This window comes from Eleutherodactylus coqui, chromosome 2 (assembly GCF_035609145.1).
Source record: "Eleutherodactylus coqui strain aEleCoq1 chromosome 2, aEleCoq1.hap1, whole genome shotgun sequence".
NCBI lineage: Eukaryota > Metazoa > Chordata > Amphibia > Anura > Eleutherodactylidae > Eleutherodactylus > Eleutherodactylus coqui.
In genome coordinates, this window is record NC_089838.1 from 294,646,262 (window position 1) to 294,663,375 (window position 17,114).

Consider the following 17,114-nt stretch of genomic DNA (forward strand, 5'->3'; position numbering starts at 1 on the left):
TGTCTGTGGTGCTCTTGGAGTGATCTTAAGGATTTTTAATTTGCTGCAAACTTTATAAAAATGGCAGACACTATACAAAGTTAGTAACAACCTGATAATATTGCCAAATTAATTTGGCTATTATGGGGACAGGTGGATTTAATGGAGTAAGCATTTGGAACTCTTCTCTATATGCCAGAATGCCGAGCTGAAAATGTGGGCTCCCCATCCCTGTAAGAGTGGATCCCAGTGGCATCTATGCGTTACACAGAGGGCTATTCATTGTAATGGCCAGCATGTAATGCTACATTTGCCATGCAATTGTTAGAAATTCCCTGCCCAGAACCTGTATCAATCAGCTGATCATTGCTCCAGCTTTTTTAGAAGGTGACAACTCGTGGTGTAGCTGGAGGGGCATATGCCCCTAGCATTAGAGAGAGCTGGAGGGCACATGCCCCTAGCACTAGAGAGAAAGCAAGGGTTGCTAGCTATACACTTACAGTTGACAGCTGGTCTCTGCTACTGACCTGCAGCTCCCAAACCCAGCATAGATAAAACTGCACTCCTAGCCTCCAACACTAAACTGCTCCTTACCTGCAGCTGGCTTTATCAGTGCAGTAAAATAGATGATTGCTGCTAACTTAGCACTCTGTTTGGTCGGCTGCAAGTCGGGTGCCCACCCATCACTGCAAGGACAATGTTGGGAACAGCGGCCATAGCATACATGAGGTTGTTTTGTGTGAATTTTAGTTCTCGTGTTGGTGCTGGCTCTTCCTTCTCGCTTTTTGGAATTCACCATGCTTCATGTCATTCTGCAAGAGACCAGCTGGCCCTGTGACCTGGTTAGTTTGCACACAGTGCTGGATTATAATATGTGGTTGTGCTGGATATGTGGTTCGGACTGGCGCCAGGGCCAAAGGCCGCCCAAAGTGCCCAAATTGTAATTTGCCACTTGAGCAGTTACTGAGCAAAGGGAAATTGTGGTGGGTTTATGCTAGAGCTGGACAATAATTTTGACTGCGACAGGGGTCCCGTAACAAAAGAAAAATAAAAAAAATTTTCAAAAAAAAGGTTGGTCTTCTTTTTTTTTTTTTTTTTTTTTTTGCCACTGTGCCATCACTGGCGTGGCAATCCTATAACTTGCTCCCTTATCCTCATTGAACCCTACAAAGCACTAACGTTCTTTGCTGCTGGTATAATCCTCCTTACTCTGGGGGAATTTACCATCTTGGGTTTCTATAAGGAGGCATTGGAAATGAAGGAGCCCTGATTTGTGTGGATTTTTTTTTCCTGTCTGCAATGTGAAATCAATTGCTGCCTTTTTGTTCAACCCAAAAAATGGAATAAATGGGGATGAAAAAGTCATAAGCACCATAAAATGGTGCCAATGATTTTTTTTTTTTAAATCCTTGTAAATGCAGATGTATTGCCGTAAAGAAAAAAAGTTGTGGCGCTCAGAATATGACCAAAATCATTTTTAAAATTTTTTTTTGTTGTCCAAAAATAAAACACATTAAAAAGTAATAAAGTAACGTCATTTATACCACATAAGTCTGATTCACATGACCGTGTTGGTGCAGCGTATTCAGTACACAGGTCTTGCGCAGGGTATATTCTTTACTAATCTCACGTTGCATGAAATGCGTGATCAAGAAGGATCGCAGCATATTCTATCCTTGCACATACACGGCAAGAGGGTGTATGGCAATCGTCGGCTTGCAGCAAGTACGTAATGTCATTGTGTACTTGTGTGCCACGCGACTGTCACGTGCTGTAAAAGCAGGACTCCAAACCTTCCATAATTGTTAAGGTTCCAATTGGAAGAGCATCAAAATAAATTTTGCCCCTGGTGCAAGAAAACCTAGCTACACCCCTGAACAGCCACTTCTGCAACGAGCCAGAGGTAGCTCAAGTGGGTGGTGTCAGTTTACACTTTGTCACAGTGGCAGCTACTCTGACAGGTATGGCAACTTGTGCAGCAGGCGGTTGGTAAGAGTCTGCATAGTTTAGGTACTGACTACTGATGTCTGTATGTGACAGAGACAGTTCACTCTTGTGAATAGATGAGCTCCGGAAGGATGTCAGGCCAACAAGCTCTTTGATTTGACGGGATGGTTCGCAGTAGTTCTAGGGATGGTCTGATTCACTTTTTCACATAGCCCATTTTCTTGTGGGTGATAAGCGGCGGTTCAAAGTTTCTAGCACCGGTAGACACCACACAATTCTTGCAACAACTGAGATTCAAAGGCAGAACCTCTATCCAAGGAACATTTTTCTCCGGACATTCATAGTATAAGATGAAGTGTTTCCACACGATGCCAGAGGTGGTTTTTGGAGTTAGTGCTTTAACAAGGATAGCCACAGTGAATTTGATACAGTGATCGATCATAGTCAGAACGTAGCTATATCCCGTCCGGCTAGGCGCAATCTTTAAGTGATCTATGTCTAAGGGTTCCAACGGTTTACTTGTAATGATGGGGTTTAGAGCAGCTTTCTGATCAGATCTAGTTTTTTGTTGGACCTCATAGGTACCATGCTCTTGGAACTACTTCTCAATGTCAACTCTCATTCCTATCCAATAGAACAGACAGTGGATAGTGGCTTCAGTCTTATGTACCCAGAAATGTCCCGACTGATCATGATAAACAGCTAGAACCTGACTAGCATCCCGATGGGGAGTCGATATTTGATACATTTTGAGGACCGGAGGTAGGATCTGTAGAGTTCCTTAGCATGGGATGTTTTTGTAGGAACAGCCTTTTTCTCTGTCTACAGAGACTTTGAAGCTCTGGGTCTAGTGTTTTTCGGACTTTGGGATTGTTCCCGAAAACAAATATTCTTGCAAGTCCCTGAAGGTTGAGCTGCTTTGCTGTAGCAGGAACCATTTTTCATTGTCTTTTTGAAAGTCTGAGGATTTGCTCGATGACTCAATATCAGATGAGCAGCTTTGAGCTGGCCGAATTCCGAAATCAAGCATTTCTTCCTCTTCCCATTGATCTTCTGTGGAGTAGTCCTTAGTTTTACGTAGTCTAAACAGTACATCTGCATTGGTGTTGGCTTTCCCAGCTCGATATTTTTGACATTAAAGTCAAAATTGGCTAAGCTGGTGACTCCCTTCTGTTCCAAAACTTCTTTCTCTACATGCAACGTTTCGAGTCTTTTTCAAGCAAACTATGGAGGAATAAAGAAATGTTTTATTTGCACCTTCTATGCTGGCACCGCTACCTATTTTCTGAATTTTTCCGTGACTGCTCAAATGAGCGCTAGCAGTTCTAGTTTTAAAGGAGCTATAATTTTGATCATTTTTTCTCTGAGCCTTTCAGGGAGCAGCTAGCATAAACAAACTCTCTTCCCTTCTTGCACCTGACTCAGGCCTGCGCCCAATCCCCTGAGGCTAGCGTCTGTGTAAAGATTAAAAGACTGAGTAATGTCGGGATATGCTAAAATTGGGGGTGTATTTAGTTTTTCCTTGAACTTGAAAAATGTATTATTGTTCTCCAGAGTTCATGGTAATAGCTTTATGATGGGGTTCCTTAGAATGTCCTCTTAATACTTCCTGCAGTGGTGCAGCAATGCAAGCAAAAGTTGGTATAAAGCGCCTGTAGCAGTCTACTAACCCTATGAAACAGCGAACATCTTTCAAAGTCTTTGGGGCAGGCCAGTTTTTGACGGTTTCTGTTTTCTTGGGATCTGGACATTCTCCATTGCCGCTGACAATGTGACCCAGCTGCTGACTTGCATTTGCAGCAGATCACATTTGTATGATTTCACCTTGAGTCCATGAGTAATAGGCATCTGAAATACTTAGGTTTGCAGATGATCCGCGTAGGTTTTGGAATACATAATGACATAATCTAGGTACAGCAAACTGGTTTCAAAGTTCTTATGGAGCGTTGTCTAGGTCATAAGTCTTTGAAAAGTTGTACAATCTGAAGGGTATACAGTTGAACCAACCCATAGGATTCGTGAAGGCTGTTTTCAAGCACATACATGGGGACTTGCCAATAACCACTGGTGGGATTGAAGGTGGAGCAATAGGAGTAGAGCCTAAAGTGGTCAAGGACTCTTCAATTCTGGGCAGCAGATACGCATCTTTTGTGAGTGATTTTATTCAATTTGCAGTACTCTAAGTGCAACCCAGGGCCTATATTATCAAATCAGACTTGCTTGTATGAAGAGTCTGGTATTGGGCAATATATTGTTCCTTTATGGGTATCAAAGTGGGTAAAAGATGAGCTTCCCAGAGTGGAGATTCCTGATAATGTGGAAGACTTCATTTAACTCATCCAGAGTGACCAAAAACTTTCCGAACGGCGTAAAGAGAGACTGCGGGGTTGCGGCACTAACACCCTTATTCCTTCAGCCAATCCACATCGAGTCCTCCACTGCGGACTGAAGCCGCACTAGAACCAATGCAGGTCGATGTCATCTTCAAACCTCTTTCCACCGCTGAAAAGGAAAGACTTGTTGATAATCTGTGACTTTATTGTGAAAACTCGGGACATTATGCTTTAAACTGTCTAAACCAGTTCCAAAGGACTCTTGCCCTAGTCAAGGTCACAACCAATCTAGCCATCACAGAACAAGCGGCTATCACCAAACACACCTTTGCACCAGTAATTCAAGATGGTGTGAAGACTGGAGATGAGCGAACCTACTCGGCCACGCCCCTTTTTCGCCCAAGCACCGCGATTTTCGAGTACTTCTGTACTCGGGCGAAAAGATTTGGGGGGTGCCGTGGGTGAGTGGGGGGTTGCAGTGGGGAGTGGGGGGGAGAGGGAGAGAAGAGAGGGCTCCCCCCTGTTCCCCGCTGCTACCCCCCGCTCTGCCACTCCTCCCCCCGGCACCCCCCGAATCTTTTCACCCGAGTACGGAAGTACTCGAAAATCGCAGTGCTCGATCGAGTAATTACTCGAAATGAGTAGGTTCGCTCATCTCTAGTGAAGACCCTTTCCCCGCTCCACCATTTTGTTCTCCCAATGGAGCTCTTCATAAGAGATTAGATGACGCAGTGTTCAGCGATGCTGGATTTGGGAGCAAGAAGAAACTTTATGGATTTAAAATTTGCTCTTGACAAAGACATTGCCATCAGACTTAAACCCATACCAATTGAAATGGAAACCCTGGATGGGTTACCTTTTGTCTTCTGGACCTGCCACACGGCAGTTGAACTGGAGTGCCGCATGAAACCAGACCATCAAGATATGATCTTCCAGCTCATCTCGTCCCCTAAATTTCCGGTGATTCTCGGGATCCCTTGGTTCTTTGCCTACAATTCCTCTATAACTGGGAATCAAGGACCATTGCTTTCCCTTCAGAATTTTGTAGAGAGAATTACCAGGTAGCACCATCCACCCCTGAACCAGTGCTAGACCCTGTAGATGATCAACAGGACTTTGCAGCAAGAAGAAAGCTGACCAGCTGCGACCTCCTCGGCCATATAACTGTTCTATTGAGCTGCTCCCTGGATCTTCTATTCCATTTGGACATACCTACAACCTCTTAGAACCAGAGTTCGTGTCACTTCAGGAACATTTGGATGAGAACCTAAAGAAGGGCTTCATCCGACCAGCTTCTTTCTGGGCAGGAGCACCCATTTTCTTTGTTTAAAAAGGATTCTACTCTTCAGTCGTGCATTAACTACCGAGAGCTAAACAAGATTACTCTTAAGAATCGCTATCCTCTCCCGTTAATTCCCAAACTGCTAGAGGCTTCGGGCAGCCAAGGTCTCTACTAAACTAGACCTCAGAGTAGCATATAACCTGGTGCGGATCCGCCCCAGAGATGAATAGAAGACGTCTTTTAGAACTAGATATGGACACTTTGAAAAGCTAGTGATGCCATTCGGTCTCTACAATGCTCCTGTTACCTTCCAGCACTTCATCAATGATGTATTTCGAGACCTGTTGGACCAATTCATAGTGGCATATCTCAACAACATCCTTATTTTTTCTGATAACTTGGAGGAACATCGCAGGCTCGTTTTGGGTGGTCCTGGATAACTCTACATCAAGTTAGAGAAATGTGAGTTTAAACAGACTCAAATACAATTTCTGGGACACATCTCCCCAGAGGGCTTAAGTATTGATCCCAGAAAAAATTAAAGCTGTCCTGGATTGGCCCATTCCAAAAGAATTTGAAGGAAGTACAGCACCTGGTGGGTTTTGTGAATTTCTACAGAAAAATGTATCAAGGACTTTTCAAAAGTCATCTCTCCCATCAGCTACCTCACGAAGAAGGTGCACATGCTTCCTGGTCCCCAGAGGCCCAAACCGCCTTTGAGAAACTAAAGACTCTATTTACTTCAGCACCAATACTAATCCACCCAAACCCAGAGTTGCCTTTTGTCATGGAGGTGGACACCGCTGACTCTGCAGTGGGAGCCATTCTGTCACCACAAATTGTAGATGAGATGCAACTACACCCTTGCACATTTTTATCCTACACGTTGTCACCCGCAGAGAAAAACTACCATGTTGGGAACAAGAAGCTTCTGGGCATCAAAGTGGCTTTCATCGACTGGAGACACCCTTTGGAAGGAGCCCCACCCAGTGACTGTTCTTACTGACCATAAAAATGTAGAGTTTCTCTGCACTTTCAAGCGGTTATCTGTGAGACAAGCACGATAGGCCTTGTTCTTGTCCAGGTTTAATTTCATTCTGTCCTACCGCCCCGATTCCCGAAATGGCAAGGCAGATGCATTGTCCAGGATATGTGAAGTGTCTGAAGAGAGGCCAAATCTAGACAACACAATTCTGTCCCCAAAGAATTTTTGGGGCATCTTACACTCTGAAGACCTCCTAACAAAGCTTAAGGGAGAATACGAAAAAGACCCATTCTTGAGATGTCCTCCTAAGGCGGGGAAGCTTTCCTTTACAGAAGGGCTTTGGAGGCTAGAACACCAACTGTATGTTCCCACAGCTGGTCAACTCGAAGTTCTTAAATTGGTGCACGATTCCAAGCTGGCTGGTCACCTAGGGGTCACAAAGTCTTCAGAACTCCTACTTCGCTCCTGTCAGACCACCAGAAGGAACGATGTGAAGAAGTATGTCCTCTCTTATGAGTCATGTGCTCGGAACAAGACACCACAAGCCCGCCCCCTGGGCTTGCTACAGCTCCTTTCAGTTTCATCCAGACCCTGGGGATCTATATCCATGGATTTAAAGTGGATCTGTTCCCCCCCCCCCCCCCCCCCCCCCCCGTTAAGAGATGAATAATGTCCTTGTGGTCGTGGATCGACTTACAAAGATGGCTCACTTCATCCCCATAGAAAAGATTCCTACGGCTGAGCACACTGCGGAGTTGTTGGTCCGGGAAGTTTTCTAATTACACTGAATTCTGAATGATGTGTTCTCTGACAGAGGGGTCAAGTTCACCTCAAAGTTCTGGAGACCTTTCTGTACAGCTCTGGGTACTACCGTAAATCTCTCCTCTGCCTTTTACCTGCAGTCTAACGGCCTGACAGAAAAAATAAATCAGACTCGAGCAATATCTCCGCTGCTTTATCTCACATCTACAGGATGACTGGGTGGATTATTTGTTTAAGAAAAATAAAACCAGCAGCACTCATGAAAAGCACCAATACTTCGGTGGAGCAGATATTTATGTTCAGGATGCCAACCCAGTCAGGAACGGACCCAAATTCATTATGCAACTTCAGTAGTAGTAGAAAATAGGCAGCGTCCACACTGCTAGTTAGGATAAAACAGACTTCCCCTAGTCCTAGGTGGCAACGTTTCGATCTTCTGTTGAAATTTTGTCAAGCCCAAAATTTTGTTAACCGCAGAGTTCACCTACAACAATGCTCAACACAGCTCAACCGCCCAGAGCCCGTTCTATTCCAACTATGGTACACATCCTGTCTTTTAATCCTGGCCTCCCTATCTACACTCCGATCCCAACGGTTAACCATAGACTGACTGCATTAGCAGAAACGCAGAAGCAACTAAAAGAAACCTTACAGGCAGCCCAGAATACCTATAAGAAGTCCGATCGTCATCGCCAAGCAGCTCCTACCTTCCAGGTTGGAGAAAAGGTGTGGTTAGCCTCCAAGAACCTGAAGGCGCTCGTACCCTCTCCCAAACTTGGGCAAAGATTCTTAGGACCTTTCTTGATTGCAGCAAGGGTCAGCCAGGTGGCATTCCGACTGAAGGTCCCGGGCAGCGTGAGGATTCACCCTATCTTTCACGTTAACCTACTAAACCCATTTCATGAAAACACTTTTGTGGGAAGACATCAACCCGCTCCCCCTCCTGTACAAGTTCAAAACCAGGACGCATTTGTGGTGAAGATTCTAGACTCCAGACTGGTAAAATACAGTATCTTGTGAAGTGGCAAGGATATGGGCCAGAGGAGAACTCATGGGAGCCAGAGAAAAATGTGCATGCTCATAGGCTCATAAAGGAGTTTTACAGGAGATACCAGCACCTGGGATGTCCGGAGACCATCCTCAAAGGAGGGGGCTTGAACCCACAATCTCTTGTGTCCAAGTCGGCAGCTGTCTCTGCTAGGTTAGTCCAGCATTTGGACAGTTCCATTGCTGAAACTTAGCCTTGTTCTGCATTTCCCAGTTACCTATTTCCTGGTTCTGACCCTGCCTTTGTTCCTGATTGCACTTCCTATAAGCCCAGCCTTGCCACTCCTTCAGTGTGTGATTGTGTTCCATCACTGTGATCAAGCTCTTCTTCCCGTCTCCTCTATTGTACTGCGTATCGATACTTCCTGCTGCTGACCTTTTTGGCTTCCATTGACTATGCTTCCATCTCATCCATTTGTACCGCCTTCCTTTTATTCCTGATAAGACTTCTGGCTATTCTGACTACTCTCCAGTGACCGGCTTGGTTACTACACAGTGGCTCTAATCCAGTGCTGGCAAGACACTTACAACAACAAGGCTTTTGGCAGCCATTAAGAACGGTTGTCCATCAATAGCAATAGGCTCAGCCTCATAGTGTTACGGCACTCTGCCCCCCGAGCGCCAGTTGGGGTGCCCTGATCTCCCGCACCCCCACTGTCCCTGCCTACTTGCCTCGGCCCTGGCTAACCCCAGGCGGACAACTGGACGGCGGTCCCTGCCCTGGCTAGGGACCTGGCGACTGACAAGCAGGAACCTACCTAATGGGGGGAACAGAGTGCCGACAGAGGAGGCAGATGAATCAGACCAACAAAGCTGACAAGGCTGGAGATGGAACTCACAGGCAAACTGGCAGGGTGCTGGATAGCAACTAGTGCTGACTGGGCCAGACTAGATTAGAGGCAAACAGAACCAACTAAAACAGACTGAGTAACAGGGGACCAGAGGGAGCTGACCGACAACTAGGGACTGGCTGAGGAGAACCGCAGACAGACTGGCTAGGTGCATGCAGAACCAATAACTGGCAATGAGCTCAGTTCACTGCCAGTCTTTTAACCACAAGGTTCCGCCCAGGGGCGGAGAGTGGGAGGAGGCAACTCCACCCACTGCTGTATAAGAAGCACAGAGGAGTGCGGGCGGCACCCTACGGGTGGCCACGCCCACGCCGCCGCCCACTGGCCAACCCAAGCTGCTGGGATGACCTCGACACAGGGCTCCAGGCTGCTGGAGCCGACGCCGGAGCGACGCGCGCCGACCGCGGGACCCCATGCCGCACTGTATGGTAACATTACCCCCCCTCTGACGGGGGACCTCCGGGCCCCCGGAAACTCGACCAGGCTTATCCAGGCAAAGGCTGTGAAAACGCTGTACCAACCCGAGAATGTGACCCTCCTGAGCGGACACCATGGACTGATCCTCAGGTCCATGACTTCGGTAGTCTGTGGCTGCCCCATTTCCTTCAGGGCCAACCGTTGACATATCGTCATGTTTCAGGTCGTCTTCCGAGTCAATGTCCAACCATTCGCCACTGTCTTTTGACCCATCCTCGCTACCAATGACGCTGCCTTCAAAATCTGAGGCATCTCTAACTTTAAAATCACTGTCATCTGAGCTATCATACTCCAAAAAACTCTTCCGGGCCCCCAAATATTGTACGGTTCCTGGACCCCGGCAAGAATCCAGGACCTCCTGGGCCTTGTGTTCAACTTCATCACAGACCAGGGTGGGCGGCGGGGGACCGGAGGTGGGCATCACCGAAGAGACAACAGGTTTCGACAAAGACTTATGGCACCCCGTGCGACCCCTCCTTTTGCGATTTCCAGAGGACCGGTACCCCTTCTGTTCGACTGAGCAGGGGGGAGGGGGAGCGCGATGGCTATGGCAGGACGGCCCCCACTGGGTTAGCTCCCCAGTGGCCCAATCAAATTGGGGGTTGTGCAACGCCAGCCACGGCATCCCTAGTACCATGTCTACCGACATTTTCTCCATCACCAGGAATGATAGACCTTCCGAATGGCGACCCCCCACCATGAGTTGTAACACTGGGGTCCTCCATCGAACCAAGCCCGAAGCAAGAGGAGTAGCATCAATGCTAGCAAAACGAATTGGCGTCTTCAGCGCCACAAATTCAGCCCTCAGGGGCTCAACGAGACGCATACTTATCAGGTTAGCAGCTGCTCCGGAATCAATAAACGCCTGCCCTAGGCGGGAGAAGTTCCGGAATCTAACCTGGCAGGGTATCAGAAGTCTAGGACGTACCTGAGGTCCTAGGCGACCCTCCCTGCAGTCGCCTAGGACTGGAAGTCTTTCTGCCGATTCAGACTGTGGACGCTGAGGCCTCCAGGGGCAAGTTATCACCCGATGTCCAGCTTTCCCGCAGTAGAGACAGAGATTATGTAATAACCGAATCCGGCGTCGCTCCTTGGGGTCCAGCGGGTCCAGTTCCATAGGTTCGGGAACAGAGACTGGTACGGACGGGGAGGGAACAGGACAAATGACCTCCCTGACTCTATGGGTCGGTCTATCTTGCTTCCCAGCCCTGAGCCTCCTATCTGCCTTCACTGCTAACTCCATAGCCTCCTTTAAGGACCCGGGAACGGGATGGGAGATCAACAGTTCTTTGACCGCGTCTGAGAGACCTTGCATAAAAACGTCTTTCAGGGCACTATCGTTCCATGCAGTATCACCCGCATAGCGTCTGAAATTGGAGCAATAATCCTCCACACAAAGCGACCCCTGATGCAGCGCCAGCAACCGAGAAACCGCCAACCCCACTCTGTCCGGTTCATCGAAGATGCCCCCAAGTTCCTGAAAAAAGGAGTCCACCGAATGCAGGGAGGGGGAACCCTCGGGAATGGAAAAGGCCCAAGTCTGGGCAGAGCCCCGCAGCAGGGACATTATGAGCCCGACCCTCTGGACCTCCGAGCCGGAAGAGCGGGGACGCATCCGAAAAAACAGGCGACACGCCTGTTGAAAAACAAAAAACTTGTTCCTCTCCCCAGAGAACACCTCGGGAAGAGGGCACTTGGGTTCGGGACTGGTAACGGCATTCTGCTCCTGCGACAATGCCCACTGCTCCTGGGCCACCATGCGAGCTGACAAATCCCGGATCACCGGCACCAGGTCTTGCAGCTGGTTTGCGAGGGCGCTGATCGCCGCCATGAAAAGAAAAACAGTATTTTAAGGGCCAGTTATTATGTTACGGCACTCTGCCCCCCGAGCGCCAGTTGGGGTGCCCTGATCTCCCGCACCCCCACTGTCCCTGCCTACTTGCCTCGGCCCTGGCTAACCCCAGGCGGACAACTGGACGGCGGTCCCTGCCCTGGCTAGGGACCTGGCGACTGACAAGCAGGAACCTACCTAATGGGGGGAACAGAGTGCCGACAGAGGAGGCAGATGAATCAGACCAACAAAGCTGACAAGGCTGGAGATGGAACTCACAGGCAAACTGGCAGGGTGCTGGATAGCAACTAGTGCTGACTGGGCCAGACTAGATTAGAGGCAAACAGAACCAACTAAAACAGACTGAGTAACAGGGGACCAGAGGGAGCTGACCGACAACTAGGGACTGGCTGAGGAGAACCGCAGACAGACTGGCTAGGTGCATGCAGAACCAATAACTGGCAATGAGCTCAGTTCACTGCCAGTCTTTTAACCACAAGGTTCCGCCCAGGGGCGGAGAGTGGGAGGAGGCAACTCCACCCACTGCTGTATAAGAAGCACAGAGGAGTGCGGGCGGCACCCTACGGGTGGCCACGCCCACGCCGCCGCCCACTGGCCAACCCAAGCTGCTGGGATGACCTCGACACAGGGCTCCAGGCTGCTGGAGCCGACGCCGGAGCGACGCGCGCCGACCGCGGGACCCCATGCCGCACTGTATGGTAACACATAGTCTTTCCCTTGCAATCATGGATGGGTCTGACACCAGAGTAAGAACTCTGATTCCGGGGCCACTATCACTATTACTTATAGTGGTCATTTATTACCCAGTATCCAGCAAAGTTATGCCATCCACATATATTATCACTTCCGGACATGGCCTGACCTACTTATATATGCCCTTGGGGATGATTGAACCTACTCTTTGTCCACCCGGGGGGAGGTCCTCCTTCCCGGAGGATGTCCGTTTAACACCCAGCAGTTACTTTCTTGGTGACCATTGTGGTGACGGTGCTTACAGTAGGGACATGCACATCGGAAATAGACTCTGGTAGGTCGCAGTGATCCAGCAGGGGGTCTGTACTCATCGGACACTGGTTGTGGAGAGGACCTCTGGCACTCCAACTCTCATCTTCTTACACAACGCGCCACATTACTGGTTAGCGCGGCCATTTGTTTCTGCATTTTATGCAAGGATTCTTCTGTGAGCGCGCCTATCAGGGGTTGTTCCCATTTGCTATATCGAAGCAATTTCTCCTTGCCCCGACCAGTAAAGTTTCTGAAGTCGTCTAATTCGGCCACCTGGGGGTTCTGTTACCAGTACTTGTATGGCCAGTTCTTTAAACTGAAGAAAGCTGGGTACTGGACGGATAACATTTATAATTGCCTACAGAGGGTCCACGTTCCCTCTATAAACTGCTCTCTGAGAGCTTGATCTGCCCCGTCAGTCTCTTTTGGGATCAGCCTTAACCACCACTTTCATATCCTCTTGTAGGAGTAAGGCATAATCTCAAAGGGACTCGCCAGCTTTTGTTTTTTTTTCATTGAAGAACCGCTTTTTGATCTTTGACATAGTATGCACGTCAAAGATACCCTGCAGACATTCAAATATTTCTTCGACCCTTTTCCTAGGCACACGGGGCCAGGTTTCGCTTCCCAAGCCGCAGCTCCTTCTAATTGGCCTATCAAGATCTCTACTTTTTGTTCCATCGTGAGCGGATAGAGTCAGAACCTGGCTCCCATTTTACTCTTAAACTTATGAAAGGTATGCCTCTCTCCATTGTATCGTGGCAGCCAAGGGGCGCCTAGGCAATAGGGCAGTCAGTGGTGCAAAGCCAGTTTAACTCTAGGCTGAGCGACAGCTAGCTTGCTCATTATCACATAACTCAGACATGTTAAACCAGTGTTTTTGTTTTGTAGAGGCCATCTTACTTTTGGCATGATCTGCCAAGAATGGGGTGCTGGCTTTTTAAAATTTGATATTTGGTACACCAGCATGAAATAAGTCTCAGCGGTCACTATCCTGTTCGTTGCACCAAGGTTTGACCCTCTTACTGCAGCGAACCAGAGGTAGCTCCAGTGGGTTGGGTCAGTTTACACTTTGTCACAGTGGCAGCTACTCTGACAGGTATAGCAACTCGCGCAGCGGGCGGTTGGTAAGAGTCTGTGTAGTTTAGGGATTGACTGCTGATTTCTGTATATGACGCCAATGCCTTTATATGAGAGAAACCTTACTTATGGTAATGAAATATTGAGATAGGTCGAAAGTGTCCAATTTCTTACTTCTCTCAGGGTGTTTATTTGGATACAATAAAAATTTTCCCTTTACTTTGTGCGGGGCTGTCAGCGACAGGCTCGAAGGGCTTGTGCAGGGTAGATTATATTCTAATGTTAACTGCGCAAGGGGAGGTAACCCTCACTCTTATGATGGCCTCTCTTTCTGACTGGTTTTGACTTCCTTACTCAGGATGGGGGAGAAACTCCTCTACTCTACTTCTGATGACACACTCGCTGTCTGACTGCACTTTATCCCTCTCCTGCTCTCGTTTTTGCGTCTGCCCTCCTCTGCTCTCAAACTCCAACTCTTAAAATTGCCTTTTCAAAGCAGACTCTGGTGTTACTAAGTAACTAAAGCACCAATCAATAATCTGCAACTAAAGCAACAATCTGTAAGGTGTTGCTGTTATACCCATTTCATGAATAACAGCTCCTATTTCAAGTGGGGCACCTCCTATGTCCCATAGAGGCTCATAGTGAGGTCCCAGGAACTTTTTGACCACGCTGCAGGCCCTCCAGGTCACTACAGTTCCCCCCCTGTTTAAAACAGCTGTCCTCCAGAGTAAACTACAAACCGTAGAATGAGGCAGCCTCCCCACCTAAAATTATAACAGTTCATTTTGTTGAGAAAGGAAATTTGAGTACTTGCAAGTATGTATTTTTTGAAGGAGAAATGTCAGGTTAAGACAAAGTCTTAGATCTCCGCTAGCTATTGGGCCCTTACATAATCCTTTACTCCACATTCTGAAGATCGCATATATCTTCATTAAATTATTTTTAAATGTACTGTGATGCGGGTAACCTGAAAGGAAAGAATTCAAAGTTAGCAGTTGTCAGAGGCTATGATCCAAAAATCCTGTAAAGTCCACATCAATGAGAACAACCTGAAAAAGAAAGCATATAAACTTTAACACTTTCAAGTTGCATTCAATTGAAATTTGTTGTCTTCTAGGTGCTGCAGAATAAGTTGGTGCTATACAAATAAAGATTTTTATTAAACCTGCAGCAAATCAGCAATGTGTGAACACACCCTTGTTATACATGTTACATACTAAGACTAGAAATGGCACTAATCACTTCCATTGTTTTCTTTTGCATGCCTCTGGCTAAACTTGATAGACATACAGTGTCTTTTTCTTTCAACTGCACTTTTGTAACTATTATACCTCCTTTTGTTCCCTATCCTCTCCACAACAGCGTCAGCTGATATTATCTTCCCCTGATAGGATCGGAAACCCACCGCGAGGTTTAAAGCTCCCCACCTTCCTCAGTATTTTCCTGTCAACACGGATTCTAGTAAAAGAGCGTCTAAGTGTGGGAGCCATACCTGGCCCCCTCTCCTGCTTTCCGGGTCTGCTTTTCCCTGCCTCAGCTTAGCAGCGTGTGGTTGCTGGGAAGGTAGGGGGTTCGGTCAGGTGACTAAGACGCCGATGAGGGGTGGGGGAAGTTTTGGAAAGGCCGCAGATTCAAATAAGGAACAGAGAGAAGCAAGAAGCTGCTGCTGGAGTCTCAGGACAATTATCCAAGTTCTATTAAAGTAAGCCTGCAGCACTACCTGACCTAGGATGAGTACTCCAGTGTCTGAAACCCCCTTACAGGCTGCGACCTCTAGTGTAGTAAGTAGCCTGTGGGACACCTCATACACTACATGTTTTGTTAGGCGAACCACTCCAAGGTGAGATCCTCTAAAACTACGCCCAAAATATGTGCTACCTGTATCAGGAGACTAATGCAGGAATATTCCAAGTTACTGTGCAAGAGCTGTATAGCCCGGCTGGTTAAAGAAGACTCAGCAGACTTGGATATTAAATGATATTAAAATAATGGTGAGGGATGAAGTCCGCTCGGCCCTGGCCTCTCATGATGTGTCTCCCTCTTTTACACCCACTACCCGGGCGACTAAAAGACCCTGCAGTAGAGTGGTAAATTCAGACTCTGAAGAAAGTTTTAGGCGTTCAGAGGTGGAATTGGAGGGTGCGATGATGGATTCCTCTGACGAGGAATACAGAAAATTACTTTTTAGCTCGGAAGACGTAGAGGACTTAATTAAGGCTATTAGGTGCATGCTTAATGTGGAGGAGCCTAGGATGCCGAGGTCTATTGAAGGACAAGGTTTTGGGGGGCCTAGGAGAGCGGCAAAGAACCACCTTCCCAGTACATAAGAATGTTCAGAAAATGATCAGGGAGGAGTGGAAGAAGCCTGATGTTGGGGGCAGTTATAGGCGTTAAAAGGCATTATCTTTTTTCTGATAAGATAAGTATAAATTGTGATACCGTTCCTAAAATTGATGATCATGTTGTAAAGGTGGAGAAACATACGTCCCTAACTTTTTAAAGATGCCACACACCTGAAAGATCCAATAGATCATAAGGCAGAAGACCTCTTCAAAAAATCTCGGGAGGTGGCCTCCGCTCTGCTTAGGTCTGGTGTTGCCGCCATGTGTGTGGCTTGGGCAGTTAGAGATTCATGTCCAAAACAAGATGCCAAGAGAACAGGCTTAAAATATGTTAAGGTGATACAGTCTCTAAGGGAAAGTTATGCTCTCTGCTTTTTCATGGCCAGTTTCTTTTTGGCCCTGACCTAGACAAAATTTTGGAAAAGGCATCAGACAAAAAAGGAAGGTTTCCGGAAGGAAAACCCCAGAGACAGAAGTACTTTTTTTTGGAGCCCTAGACAACAAGAGAGTTATTAGGGCAAAGGTAAAATGGGGGGCTGGAGCTGTCCAGAAGGGGAAAAATGTTCTCTTTAACCCTGCTCAGTCAGATTTTCAGAAGCGTAGAGAATGATGGCGTCCCTCTGCGGGTCAGCTTACAGGCATTTTCGGGCAAATTGGTCCTTGATGGGCAGAAATGCTTGGATCTCAAAAATTTTAAAAGCGGGATACCACATAAAGTGGGTTTCTTAACCCTCCACAGTCCTTTCAAATTACTTACAGGGCCTCCTTCCCAGATATCCCTTTTATATTGAGGAGTCAGAGATTTAATAAAGCTTAGAGCGATAATACCAGTGCCCCAGGAGCAGCAAAAGATGGGCCACTATTCCCATTTTTTTTAACAAGAAACCAAAAGGGGATTACAGATTAATCGTGAATCTGAAGCTGTTAAATATGTGAAATACAGACGGTTCTGAATGCAAACCGAGGGATCAGCAGTGAAATTGATCAAGGAGGGTGCTTTTATGGCAACCATAGAACTGAAAGAGGCATATTTCCACATTTATATTCATCCCGAGGCTCAGAAATACCTCAGGTTCATGGTCATCATCGGAGGGAAGGTAAGTCACTTCCAGTACAGGTACCTCTCTTTCGGGATGTCTTTGGCGTCATGGAGCTTCACAAAGGTGACG